This window comes from Mauremys reevesii, linkage group 8, assembly GCF_016161935.1.
Source record: "Mauremys reevesii isolate NIE-2019 linkage group 8, ASM1616193v1, whole genome shotgun sequence".
Taxonomy (NCBI): Eukaryota; Metazoa; Chordata; order Testudines; family Geoemydidae; genus Mauremys; species Mauremys reevesii.
Genome location: NC_052630.1, coordinates 99,860,623 through 99,876,067, shown reverse-complemented (window position 1 = coordinate 99,876,067; position 15,445 = coordinate 99,860,623).

Genomic DNA, 15,445 nt, shown 5'->3' with positions numbered 1-15,445 from the left:
TAGAGTGGGATTTGTGCTCCTAAAGCCATTTGGTTGTTTAGAAAATCTGCCCCTCAAGCCTCAGAGACTATATAAAAATGCTCTCTTAAAAATAGAGAATCTGGGATAACTAAAAATGTGCTATAAACAAAGCCACCTTGTTGATACAAAGGCTCGGCATAAATTTCCTCTTAGAAAACATGATTGTTGCTGGAATCTGTTCAGGAACAATTACAGTTTATTTTATTATGGGACAAGGTTAAAGAGTTGTACCTTTTAAATAATGCTCTGCTTGTTACCCTGAAATCTGTTCATTAATTTTCATTAGGTAGCTCTATCCTTGCGCCCTTCACTAGTAAGATCCAAAATTTCCATTGTTGCTTTAATTTCCCAACATAAGGACTTTAGCAAGGTTGACAACTTTGATCTCTAAGACCGTAAATATTTATCTATTCAAAGGCAGTATTTATCTTACAAAAGCACACATACCAGTTTTGCCTCTGACAAGTGTCTTGTTTATTTATTACTCTAATAACAAATAGACTGTCATCCCTGCTGGGCCTCACAGATGAACTAAATCTGCTGACACAACTGATTGGGAGCGGCTGCAAATTATTTTATTTAAAAATGTGCAATAGCAGATTCATGTTAGGGGAAAAAATGCTGAAATCATTATTTCTGATAGTGACCTATATATTCTGGAGTAACAATGTTCAGAGAAGCTACAAATGCTTTTGTAACCTGTGTGCTTATACTGCAGTATTTGGTCTTTGTTTTGTCCAAGGAGGGGAGAGAAGCAGTGGGGAGGAGACATGGATTTTTTTTTTAATCCTCTATGTATACGTGCAGAGACTAAAGCAGAGCAACTTAGATAAAAGGGCCTGAAGGTAGAAGAAAGGAGTGGTGAGTGGGCAACAGCTGTTTCTGAAGCTAGGCAGAGAGTTTCCATTAAGGGCAAACAGTCCAGCAGGTTGCACACATCTACCATCTGAGAGCTGAGCCAATCAGACCTCACTGGGGAAAAGGTTATAAATAGGAGTTGAAGACTCAGACAGCCCTGTGGATTTAGCTGCTGAACAATGTAAGACTAAGATGTGTCTGCGGTGAGGGCTGCATCTCAAAGCCTGTGCCACTTTAGATCCAGGCTACAAACTCGCTATCTCAGTGGAAGCTGTGGAGACCAGATACTCAGCACAATATTAACAACAACAAGGGTGAAGGAACGTAAGCCAAAATAGAGAAAGAACAGGTTAAAGCTGTGTTCAATTGGCAGGGCCTGATAGAATTCATCCTATGGTACTTAAGGAACTAGCTGAAACCATCTTAGAACTGTGAGCAATTATCTCATGGAGAACAGGTGAGGTCCTAGAGGACTGGAGTAGGCAAACATAGTACCTATCTTTAAAAGGAAACAAAGGGGACTTGCAGTATTATAGACTAGTCAGCCTAACTTCAATACCTGGAAAGATACTGAAACAAATTATTAAACAATCAAGTTTAAACACATACAGGATAATAGTGTTATAAGGAATAGCCACCATGGAGTTGTCAAGAAATTGTGCACAATCAACCTAATTTCCTTCTTTGACAGTGGATATGGGGCAACCAATACATGTGATATAGCTTGATTTTAGTATGATTTTGATACAGTCCCACATGATGCTTTCATAAGCAAACTAGAGAAATGCAATCTAGATTAAATTACTTTAAGAAGGGTGCACAACTGGTATATGAGCCAACACTGTTATGTAGTTGTGAAAAAAACTAATATTTGACAGCAGGTTTAAAACAAATACAAGGAAGTTCTTCTTCACACAGCGCACAGTCAACTTGTGGAACTCCTTACCTGAGGAGGTTGTGAAGGCTAGGACTATAACAGCGTTTAAAAGAGAACTGGATAAATTCATGGTGATTAAGTCCATTAATGGCTATTAGCCAGGATGGGTAAGGAACGGTGTCCCTAGCCTCTGTTTGTCAGAGGATGGAGATGGATGGCAGGAGAGAGATCACTTGATCATTGCCTGTTAGGTCCACTCCCTCTGGGGCACCTGGCATTGGCCACTGTCAGTAGACAGGATACTGGGCTAGATGGACCTTTGGTCTGACCTGGTACGGCCATTCTTATGTTCTTATGTTCTTGTGTATTAACAGAAATGTCGTAAGACAGGGGAGGTAATTGTCCCACTCTACTCAGCACTGGTGAGGCCTCAGCTGGAATACTGTGTCCAATTCTGGGTGCCATACTTTAAGAAAGATGATAAATTGGAATGAATCCAGAGGAGAGCAACAAAAATGATAAAAGGTTTAGAAAACCTAACCCATGAGGAAAGGCCAAAAAAACTGGGCATGTTTAGTCTTGAGAAAAGAAAACTGAGGGGGAACCTGAAAATAATCTTTAGATATGTTCAGCACTGTTTTAATCAGGACTGTGATCAATTGTTCTCCATATCCTCTGAAGGTAGGACAAGAAGTAATGGGCTTAATCTGCAGCGAGAGAGATGTAGATTAGATATTAGGAAAACCTTTCTAATTATAAGGGTAGTTAAGTTCTGGAATAGGCTTCGAAGGGAGACTGTGGAATCTGCATCACCGGAGGTTTTTTAAGAACAGGTTGGACAAACACCTGTCAGGGATGATGTAGGTTTACGCGATCCTGCCTCAGCGCAGGGGACTGGACTAGATGACCTCTCAAGGTCTGTTCCAGCCCTACATTTCTATAATTCAATGAGAGAGCCAATTATCGATCCTGGGACTAGAAATGGTGCTGACCATGAAGATCTTTAGATTGTTTTTGCTGAGAAGATTCTGAGGCATTTGGAGGGAACTGTGAGGCTGCTATTCACCTCCAATTCTGAGCAGGGCTCCCCAGGGAGATGGGGGATGGGGGGGGTGGCAAAAGGGGCAGTTTGCCCCAGGTTCCCCATGTGAGTGGGTCCCTAAACTGAGTGGTGTTGTGTGCTGGTGCACAGGGTCACAGCACCACTCAAGTTTGGCCTGGCTGCCCCTCCAGAGTTTGGCCTGGCTGCCCCCCTGTGCACCAGGTAGCAACGTTGCCCACTCAGATTTGGACCACATTTCTAAACAAAGTATTTTTGAACTGAAAAGTCAAAATGCTGCATTTTGCAAATGCTGAAACAAGACGTTTTGTGGCGGCAGTTCCCACACAAGCAATTCGGCAAAACCAACGCAAATGCCTGATGTCACTGAAGCTGCATTTTTCTCCATTTTACCCAGATGGAATAATACATGCCCAGGCGTGACAGCGAGTTCTTGGAACTAGATGGATTTACTCACTTCATCGGACCCTCCTGGTCAGCTGGTCTTTTCAAGAGCCTTACACGGCTTTGATTTAAGCAACTGATCCGCCAAATCCTGCTCAGGCTGCACATTGGGTAGCCCTGGACTAAGTTGTGTTTTGCCCCCCCCCCCGCCCCCAAACACACATGGCATGGGCGGGGGGGAGCATCTTTTTTATAGACCTGCAGGAGCTACTCAGTCCTTGGGCCTGGGCAACAAATTCTACACAGCTGTTTACTCCCTACATGGAGGATGTGGGTGGGTAACTGGATGGAGCCATGGTGCTGAGCCACCTTGGGGAGGGTCATCGTTTGCTGCTGGCATAGGCTGACAACAAATTACTATCCCCTCCCCGCTGCCTCACACAGAGCAAAAGGGAAGTAGGCAGAGGACTGCACCTCCCAGGCATGCCTCAGACTCACGATGGCTTTCTGGCATGGGGCAGTTTCTACTCAGGGCTCCACCATTAACTTCAGTGGAAGTGCTCTTGTGAGTAAGGTGTGGAGTTTACTTGCATGTAAGGGACCAGCACAAGACCTATGTGCCACTTAGACCCAGCCATCAGACCACATGGATCTTGTGCGGGCCCCCTCCACACAGAAGAATTTCACCTATAGTGAGCGGGAGTTTTCCCAAATTTTTATACTCTACTATATAGGTTTTTATCCTGTTCGCATCACTGTGGTATCTATTGTAGTCACTCGGCCATTTGTTTGAGACATTTCCAAGCAAAACTCTCCATAATACTCAAAGAAGAAATTCAGTTTCTTAGCATGTCAAAAAACCATCTTCTCCACATACTTTATATTATAACCATTTATTCTGCAATGTAATTACATGTTGGCACAGACTCTGATTAGGGCTTTAAACAGGAACTAACAGCAGCTATGTTGAATATGTTTATCTGAGGATGCACAATACCATTGATTGGATGTAGATTATATCCAGCATTAACTCCAGTGATATAAAAATATCACAAAGGAAACTATCCCATAGCATAAAATACTTTTAATTGCATGGAGGATCAGAACATGTTGTGACTTTGCTTTAAAAAAAAAATCTGGTTAAACAATAGAAGTCATGGGCTGCAGGAGAATCATTAATCCAAGTCATTATTAAGCGGTGTTTATTTTTCCTCACAAACTCTCGCAATTACTTGGTTCTGACCCATCTTGTATTGCAGGGTTAAAAGTGCTGAAAGAAATACCAGGTCATTGTCCAAGGATGCAATTTATTAGCTCCTTTTAGGGCTCATAACCCTTATTTCACTACAAAGCTCCCTCACCAGCCACAGGTCTCATATTTTTTGCCTGAGTCTGCACTGCCCCGTGAGAGCCACGTTTATACTGCAGATTACACCTGCTTAGCTAAGGTCCCCATTCCTGAGCACCTCAGCTCTTTAATGTATTTATCCTCTCAACACCTCTGTGAGCTAGGGAAGTATTATCCCCATTTTACAGACAGGGGAACTGTGGCTCAGGCCCAGATCCTCAAGGGTGCTTAGGCATTGCTATGCTTAGTGTCGCAACACGTATCCCCTAGCCCTGAGCTGGACGCCCGGGCTGCACATACAATGCATGGGGAGCATTAGGCACCTAAGAAAAGGATCCTCAGAAGCCAGCAAGCTGAGCAGGGAGAGCCCCCTAAACTAGCCAGGAGTGAAATATCAAGGAGAGAAGACAGGCTTAGTGCCTAAACAGCTGACTTGGCACTCCTGGCTGACAGGCCAAGCGTAGGTGCCTCCCTCTGCTTGGCCTCCTTAGCTGCCAACCTGCAGGCAGAATTTGGCACCTAAAACAGGTCAGCTGCTTAGGCAGACCATCCGCCAGCAATCAAAACCAAAACTCTTTAATCTGGGCCTGGATTAATTACTCCTAATTACCTCCATATGTGGATGCTTTTATTCCAGAATCTGAGTGCCTTACTCCAGATTAAGATCATTCAGAATAAGGCACGATTATTCCAGAAAAAAGAGCACCCATGTGTGGAGGTATCCAAGAATAACTCCCCCTGTAGACAAACCCGTACAGGTGCGAGCCCTGCACATGAGATAGGAATTCCCTCACCTCGTTTGAGAAGCCTGTTTCAGGGCCTCCGGGGCTTCAGAAAGAGCTTGGGCTCCGAGCAGATCATTAGTCATGGAGCAGCCTCAGGGCTGAGGTAGCCTTGCAACTGCTGACTGGTGGAAATTTAGGCATATTGATGATTTAGGAATCTACAGGGTTAGAGGGCAGCTGAGCGGCAGTGTAGGCAGCCAGTGGTGCCTGAATGAGTGGATGGAGGCACGTAAGTACCTGTGAGGATCTGGGCCTGAGTGTATAACTCAGTTACAAATGTTTATTCCAGGGTTAACGTTGCTGTACGTGTCCCATAGGGTATGTTTCCACTGCAGCTGGGAGGTGTGATTCCCAGCACAAGTAGACAGACTCGCACTAGTTCAGCTCAAGCTAGCGAGCTGAAAATAGCAGTGTGGATGTTGTGGTTCAGGCTAGCCGCCTGAGTTTGGACCCTACGGTCAGGCAGACTTGGCCACGGATAATTTTGGTTATCAACCACATACACATTCCTTAGTACCTGGTTGTCACAGCCAAGCAATCTAACTGTACTACCAAGAAAGGCAACTGGGCCAGGCGGTATGTTCACCACTCCTTCCCCAGTGTCATTTCAGCCCCAGGGGAAGTCTCTCAGCATGCTCAGCTGTTACTCTGATGATTCATCCATGGGTTTGTGTTTGGATGCTAAGGCCCTCTTCACTGCACACAGACCCATAGTGCCATTTTTGCAGCGCCTGTTTAATAACCATGCAAATGGCACTGCAAGACCACTAGTTTGTTAGGCAACTTAGATATCACAGCGCAAGCCACCTGTGAAATACCATCGATTAGATTAGAAGAGATACAACAATCTGGCTAGGCCTGTGTGAATGAAGGCCTGACATTAACCGCATGTTTGACAACAGGTGGGCTGGTGAAACTCCCACAAGGCACTGGGAATGCCTTGAAGTCCCCCTGCATTATTCTGTCCAGTGACACCACATAGTAGCTAGTTAACCTGGCTTTTAAGAACCAGAACCAGATGTTTTCAAGGGGTGAGAATACGGAAGGGTTTAGCACTGGACTGCTGCTTTCATTGAACATACATTCTATCCTGTCACGGATAGACTTAGCTCAGGCTGCGAAGAAGCAACATTCGCTCTTATCCAAACGTTTGTTTTGCTGCTTAGGTACTGTAAGAAATTGAAGGTGTTTCACTTTTACGCCTTTTAAATACAGGTCTTCCATTTAAAAGTGCTTGGAGGGAAGGGAGGAAAACACAACTAATTTGTGACACAGTTACATAACAAAGTGCAATTAAGGTCAGTTAGGGGACATCTACACTGCAATAAAAAATCCCATGGCGCCATGTCTCAGAACCTGGGTCAATTGACTTGAGCTTGTGGGGCTCAGGCTGCAGGGTTAAAAATTGCAGTGCAGAAATTCAGGCTCAGGCTGGAGCCCACAAACCTCCCTTGGGTGGTTTCGGAGCCTTTGCTCCAGCCTGAGCATAGTCATCTACATTGCAATTTTTAGCCCTGCGGCCCAAGCCCTGCAAGACAGAGTCAGTTGACCTGGGCCAGCCAAAACTGTGTCACAGGTCTTTAATTGGAGTGCAGATGTACCCTTGGAATCAATATGTACTGTAGCGCCGGAAACTACTGTCACAATACAGGAAGGCCTTGCCTCTGGGCAACTCCATTTGCATCATGTTTTCTACAGAGGACATCATCAGATGACTGCGACAAAGGGAATAGTGAGGAATAAGTTCCAAGCCTCTAATGAAACTATGTCCATTTCATTATTTTATTTCTATTATGAATGGTGAGTAGGCAGCTGAGAGGAAGACAAGACTTTTTGCCAGCTAGAAAAGGTTTAAAGTTGAAACTTGACTCCTGCTAAAGGTTATGATTTCCATTGAAAGCATGGTGCCCACACCTAGTGACATGGTCAATGGACCAGAAGGGAATGATTTTCATTGAGCTTCACTGAAGGACAAAGAAGTGCTTTAGAAAAGACATTTTTAAAATGTATATCTCATGGAAGGTAATAAAATATTAAATTCACAGCTGAGGGATGGAGGACCTTGGTACGCGTTCCCAGACTAGCTCCAGTGTAGGTGATTATGAATAGGCCCTCTGCAAGGTTTCTAACTGTCATAAAGATAGCAAGCATGGGTAGGCAGGGGCAGCAATGAAGAGAATCAGCAGTAGGCTATTAATAAGTAAGAGAGAAGAGACTGATATAATGCCCAGTGCAGGACAAGCTAACGGTGCCATCATGGTAACAGATGAATGTGTTTTTATTACCCTGTTGATACAAGCCTTTGTTTAGACACTGAAAGATGACAATCACGTGGTTCATAATCATAGAGCAGACGATGGCGGAGGTTTTTTTCACGTGGCAAATGAAGGTAATTTAAATCTCGTGAAGTGGGAAGGTCAAAAGTCAGTCACTGAATTCTTGATATATACTAGTTCTCTATACTTTTTCCATGTGTGAGTCTTTGTCTAACAAGCATTAACCAAACCACTCAAAACACCGTCTTTAAGGACTAGCCTCAGTATTGCACTGGACTGTAGACTTTTTGCAGACTGATTTCTGACTGAGAGAAAATTCAGAACAGAGAGGGTCAGCTCTCCAAAGGCTATTTGGCCTCTCTTTCCAACTCTTACAGTGAATGTAACTGAAATGGGGTCAAAGTTTTATTTCCCTAGTAACAGGTTGACTCAGATAGTTTTGATTAACTTATATATCATGAACCAGGACACTGTTCTGCTAGCTGCTGCATTGTTTGTACCCAGATTTTACTTAGTTACTGTAGTTAGCTCATAGCTTAAAGAATCAAATTGATCTCATTGTGGTTGAAGAAGGCAGTTTCAAATAGAGTCTTATAGTTCAGTTGAAAGCTGAATGTCAAATCAATTGTTCTTCCATTCCTTTATCTTCATTTATCAGTCATGGACTTTTTGAACTTTACATCTTCTTCGCTGATTCTCAGGATAGGTTTCTTCAGCTGACTACATAATCAGAACTTTAATAAAGACCCTAGGTAATCTGTATGCAGAGTTTCAAGTTATAACATGTCCTGAGGTTCACTCCTTGAACCGAGTGCATCAAACAGAAGCTGCAGTCAATAGTCTATAATATTAGTCATCCACGGCTAAAATATGTTCAGTGTAGAGCATGGAATCTAGAAAATATTCTGTCTGACAAGAATACTGGCATACTGATTGCAACAGCTCACAAATGAATAGATTACACAAAATATAGAGAGAATTAGAGGCCGATATACCAAGCTCAGAGGAATTTTAGAAAGCTGCAAGAGAAAACAGTATGATCTGTGAATTAATTACCTGACCTCTGCTTTGAATGTGTCATATCACAGTCATTTCATTTTATTAAAAGATTGTATAATCATAAGCATAATCACAAATGCAACCTTTAAGAAAAATTTGGTTTGGCCCTTTGTACTCAAGTCACACCTAATATAATTCAGATTTACTTGCTGCTTAATGTAATTCGCATACAGAATTCTGTAAAGCAAAAATACAGCATGGCGGAACAAACCCTGTTCTAAAAGAACAGTAACTAATTACAACCAAAGCATTTCATGGAGACTGGTTGAGTCACTTACCACAGCTCAGTGTCATGTTACCTGGTAAGACCCAGAAGCACTGAAAATCTTAAGACCAGTGTGACACTTCCTGGGAGTACTTGGGATTGCCAGCACCTCACTACATCCTGCCTTTAGCATGAGGAAGCCTTGTCTGTACCTGCTACGGGTCAGATCCCCGCCTCAGTCGGCCATTGGCAACACAAGGACTCTGTTCCAGGCTTATGTGGGGCCTGCCATCTCTCTATGGGTGAGTGATGGACACACTTCAACACCGAGCCCTCTGGGGGTTCCCCCTTGAGCGTCCAGCCTTATGTCCACTAGACCCTCAGCATTCACAGCTTCATTGCTTCCAAAGTGGCAGTACACTCCAGCTTACAAGTTTCACCTCAGATCACTGCTTCATTTAACACACAGATAGGGTGACCAGATGTCCCGATTGCATAGGGACAGTCCCAATTTTTGGGTCTTTCTCTTATATAGGCTCCTATTATCCCCCAGCCCCATCCCTATGTTTCACATTTGCTGTCTGGTTGCCCTACACACAGAGCTTAGAAAGGTTTAAAGTGAAAACAAGTAAAAGTTTCTTTCGCAGAGTATAGAGATTTGAGCAGTAGCAAGTCAAAATATTGGAGACAAATGGTTACATGAAATCCTAACACCCATTCTAGGGCCTAGACTTAATTACCAAGGTACTCTGCTGTCTAATGACGCTCAGTCTTTGCAGCGTTTTCCAGCCAGATTGGTTGTGACCCTCCTTTCAGAAGACAGAAAACGCTGACAGTTGACTCCTGGGTGTAACTCTGTATCCCCAGGTATGCCCCCTAAAGCCATTGTCTTTACCTGAAAACAGGCTATCACCCTGGCTCTTTTTGTTTTTTCCTGCCAATCTTCTTGCGTGATCTTGCGATCTCTTCATTAGCATCAGGGTCAGTAATGCAAATAGACTTACACTGTGGGTCGCACAATATACAATGACCAGCCAGAGAGAGAAGCGTCTACTACTGCCTGCCTGCTGGAATCTGTCTACGACTACAGCACTAAGAATCACACTGCTCCAGGGGAACACTGGGGAAGTCTTTTTAAAAGCACCAAAAGCCTGTACGCAGATTTCTTGGGAGCGTGTGTAGCAGCCTACTTGAATGGATACATGATAACGGTCCTTAGAAGTTAAAGGTGAGGCACAGAAAATAGCCATCCAGCAGAAGTGAGTGTAAAAAGTCCATAATAACCGTGTGAGATGCAAGGAGCTATATTGCTGCCTGTAGCTTTCCAGCGAGCCAAGCATCTCTGGGATATGCATCCTCTGATTGCCACTTAACCTCATCTCTGCCCATAGAGACACTGCTGATAAAAGGAAAGGGTAGATTAAAGCATCTTCACCCTTGTAGTAAATACCAAGGGACATTATGCAATGCAGGAGGTGCCATTATCTGTAAATTATATGGGATGAGTGTGATATAGGCTTTTCCAGATCATGTTTTGAACCTACTCCTCCTCTGCTTACTCACATGAACAGTTCTGTTGATTTTGGCCCCTTTGTAATGGTAGAGAAATGGCAAGTTAGAGAAATGGCATTTTTCAAGCATGTGTGCATGTTTCTAAGGCTAGTGTGACGGGCTGAAACCTCATTATTCCTTGCTCCAATACAGTATTTATAGCAATTCTTCACCAAGCATTTGTCAGCTCATCTGCTTCTTGGGTAAATCTGTAGGAACATATTGTTTATGCACTTGAGATAACTGTGAGATTCCTTGGTTGGTTTCCATTTAAACAGCATGCTGCGAGTACCTGCATATGCTCATGTGTTATGGATACTTTGCTCTCGTTAGCCCTCCCACTAGAGGATTTCAGCCTCCTTATCTCCTTCTCGCTCCCAAGCTGCGCTCCCTTTGCCTCAACCAGCATGTGGCTGGTGCAGTGAAAGGGTCAGGATAGGAGTGGAAGACAGAGCTTTTGCACCCATAACTGTGCATGCTGGCCCCATTGCCACTTTGCAGCTGATCAGGCTGAGGATTCCTTTCCCACCAGCCCACACAGAGCTCCAGTTGAGCCCAGCCATCTACACTGTGTCCTGTATTGAACCAAGTTCTGTTCACTTACCTTGATGCTCCTCCCACTGAAATCATTACAGGCACTGGCCCAGGACAGGAAGGGTGCCGAGTCCCACCAATCAAGCAGGAGCAGAGAGTATCAGTTTGGCCCATTGTTTACATATAGAAAGAATGAACCATATGCATTAAGAGTGGCCCTTATGACTGCTCACCTGCATAGCGGATTCTGGAGAATTTTCTCATTGCTTTTTTGAACCTGGTGAAAGAGGGGTCTAGGACACAGGCAATAAAAATGCATCCCTGATTCGTTGTGAGTAAACATTGTGAAAATAGGGGACTAAATGCCTAGTTGGAGAGTTTAATATTTCAAACACCATGATGAAAAATAGCTGCAACATTGCCTCCTGTAGAGTAGCAGTGGAAATAAATCAGGGGAGTAATTTACTTCAAAGGTCTCTGTGTTTACCTCTCCCTGTCTCCTAACCAATCTTATTGACTGAAACCAGGAACGTCGTCAAGGAAAAAATATCTGCAAAGTGCTCAAAATAGTCGAGCAAACGTAGAGTCTGATGCATTTCGAATTGGTTTGGTCCTGACAGCCTTGCATTAGGTGACAGTTTCAGGTGTTAATTTTCATTTGTGTTTGCACTGCCTGTCACAGTAGGGTCCAAACTCTGCCTGACTGAGGGACCCATTGGCAGCTTGCCATGAGCCCCTTGGGAACCACAGACAATTGACATGACCGGGGCAGGCTCCCTTCCTACTTAATACATAGATCCGGCTTTCCAAGAGCACAAAACCCAGCATGGCTCGAGCTGGTGCACGCCATGCTGGAAGCTAAAGTTGCTATTAGTGCTGGCGGCAGTGACCCTGTACAAAGCTGTGGACTGCAGTTGATCCCTGAGAGGCACTTTGGCCACCCTAGTCCTGCTATCTTTCTTCACCTCCTTTTTATTCCCCACAGCCCCTCTCTTTAATCGCCAAAGGCATACTCAATGGCGTGATAACCAACTGCTAGAGTTTTCCATAGTCAAAGAGAAACAGACCCTTTTAGTCAGAATAACCTTATTTTCAGACTAAGGAAACAACCCACTAAGAAAGAAAGAACAAAAGTAAAGTCTTTGAGCGCGTGCATGCATACACCCAGTTTGGTCTGCTAGAGTGGTCTAGCAAAGTAGTCCCCTCCTCAAGAAAATTTGGGGAAGATAATGTATATTTTTGTTGTAAATTTTCTATGCAGTTTTTGCATGTTTAATATTTTCTTTAAAACCCCAAGATTTTTGGTGAAAATTTATTTTTCCCCAAACTTTTTTTTTTTTGAGAACTCCCCTTTTTGACTTAAAAAAAAAAGGTTAAAAAAAAATCTGGCCAGCTTTAGTATCCATCTTTTTTGGGAGCCTCCCCAGACCAGACGAAAGAGTTGCCCCATCACTCCAGACAGCAGAATCTTTAAAGATTTAAAAGTACAGTTCACAGAAACTGAAGCCTTATTAATGAGATAGTCAAATACACCACCAAAGAAAACAAAATAACTGAAGGATTCTCTAAAGCAATGCTGCTGTGCATGGTCCCTGCTGAGGTACACCAGTTAATACAATCATTTCCATCTCTCACAAGGCAGAATTCCACTCAGTGTATCTCTGCTTTAATTCTCAGGTCAATCACTAATTCTGATAACTGATCCAACATCTAGCAGGTTTTGTTTGTTAACCTTCCCACACCTGGAAATGCACCAAATCTCTCCACCAACTTTGAATAGTACTTCATTGACAGTCCATGTCATTTAAAAGATAATGGGTTTTTACCTACATTAAGAAACTCACAATTGATGTGAACACTTTTATGTGCTTTTACACCCCAAAAAGCTGATGCAAAATGTATCGCCATGTGAAAATATATCGAGTAATGTTTAGAAACAGAACTCAATATGACATCTGTGACTTCTGCTCTGGCAGGAACAATTGCTTTTATATAGCTCCTGGTGAGGGAGGGGGGTGAAACCATATACTTTAACTAAGAGTGCTTTTCACAGTCCCTAAAACTAAGTTAAGCCTTCAACTATATTGCTCAGATTCCAGGTCAAGTTTACACAATTTTCCTATGATCTGAAAATTGCTTTTTGGTTAGAAACCTGTTTTGTTTAAAACATAAATAAAACTCAGTTCTAGCTTTATTCTGCTGACTGAGACCTTTTCTAGCATGTAGAGGAAATGATAGAGCTAAGCCTCATGAGGTTTTGCAGTAATTAATGCAAACCATTTAATCAGATTCCAAAAGCTAAACCAGGGAAGGTAAATTACTTTTTCCTCTGTTTTACACCTTTTCAATTCCTCAACGAGGGTCAAAGCAGACACCCGGAAGCTGAAATGGCACACGGCACAAAACCACTCTTAGCACTTGCCTTTCTGGCTATACTACTTGTGACTAGGACGGTACATGAGTCTCATTACTATGTTTACACTATGGCGAATGGAAGCATAATCAAAAGATGTTGAGCATTTGAGAAAGCAGAAAGACGTTATTAAAATACAGAGCAAGTGGTGTAATTGGCACCCAGAGCAAGCCAGAGTCCAGCGTTGTTATTATGAAGATAAAATTCACTGGACAAGTCAGGAGGAAGAAGTCTGAAAAGAGTCTGATTGTAATGAAGTCTTTCAGGAGCGTGGGTCACAACACCAACTCTAGTTCTATTCAGCCCTTAACATGGGTCAAGTTCTGGCAGTGCTGCACATAGGCGCTTGCCAGAAAATCAGCACCCCACAAGGGGAACGTGGGTGATAGACTGTCTGAGTAATCTTGTCTCCCAATATAAATAGACAGAGAAGCTGCTCTGCAGACCCTTTGTAAGAGGTCTTGTGGAGGACCTGGGGCAGAGCTGACATGTCAAGTAAGTTTCTGTGCATCCAGCCTCTGACCCAGCAATGACGCCTACTCACAATGCTTATTCACTTTGCTGGTTAAAAATTGGCTGGGGGGAGGAGGGAAGCTTAATGCTGCTTTTGCTGTGAGGGGGGCCAATTTAGGGGCAAGTCAACATTCAGCAAGAATTGGGTCCTACAATTCCATAGTCACTGTCCTTCCACTCACCCAGAGCTAATTAATTGTTGGGCTCCTCAGCTCATGGAAGCAGGGGTCTTTTCCACATTTCTGCTGTGGGGAGAGAGAGCACCCCTGAGCCATGCAAGGGATCCCTCACCTGGTTCTTCATTCAGGATCGGTGGGGGTGGGCTATCTACAGTCCAACCAACCCCTTTCATTCTCCCAGGCAGAGAGCAGTTTTCATCTATATGGCACCTTTAAAATATTCCTAAGGAAGAATCTCCCACTTACTCATCTGGGCCAGCCTATGCTAGCAATCAGACAGGACAGAGCCCATAGCTCTAACCCTGGGAAGGAGGGTGATGTTGGGAGGTTGCATAATGCCAAAAGGGATTACACATTGTTAAGCGTTTTTGTGCAGGGAATAGGGTGGAAGGGATTGGGAGTGTTTAAAGGACCACAGCCCAGCTGGAGCCCTCATTCACCAGATTCTCTTAAGGTATATCTACATTGCAATGTAAGCCCAGCATTCGAACTCAGGCTCAAGCGTAACTCCTCTTCCATCTACACACAAATCAAGCTAACCCAGGGTGCAGACCCAGGGTCACAGGACCCCCCTGGGGATAGAGGGTCCAAGCCTGAATCAAGCCACAACCCAGGCTTCGAGCCTTATTGCTTTCCAAAGTAGGCAGAACCCCAAGGTACTCCTGCTCCAGGAGTCCACCAAAAGTATCCCACAAGCCAACTTTCTTTGACCTCTGGCCAGTCAAGTTTTCCCACACTGCTTCGCAAACAAAAGGCTAGAGTGGCCACATTTTGGGAGGAGCGCTAGGAAGTCTGGGATATGGGTGGTTGGAAACAGGCCTGCATAATGCAATGTAGCTACTGGAGCCCTAGGTTGGGACCCAGAGTTCAACAATTCCTAACCTGGAGTTCCAAATGAGTGTAGATGTTCAAGCCAAGGGTCTGCTAACTCAAGTCCTACTAACCCTGGGCTAACACTGCTGCATAGCCATAGCCATACCCTTGCTGTCATTCCTACTCACGAGTTTAGCTATGGAACAAAAACTCAGTCAGTAGACGGCCATGTCAACTCTGACGGCAGTTTCAGGTCAACCATTGCTTTGGTTTCTACTTTGTTCTAAAATGTAGGCACCGTTTCTTCTGGTCAGCCAGCCTATAGCTTTGAATTTACTTAAAGTCTTACATATGGAACCAAGTTAAGTTGTATTGACCCTGTTTTAATGTAGTTCCTTTGTAAGTGTTAATTTTATACCCTTCCACCTTCTTGAATTTGGTTGGTTTTGTATTAGAATGTCTGTGCTGGGGAATAATCCTGGCCAAAGTTCTGGAGGGATAAAGATAGAAGCCAGCAGGGTTGTTGCTTTTGGTCAAGATATCACTCAGACTTATAGGAAATGCTTGAT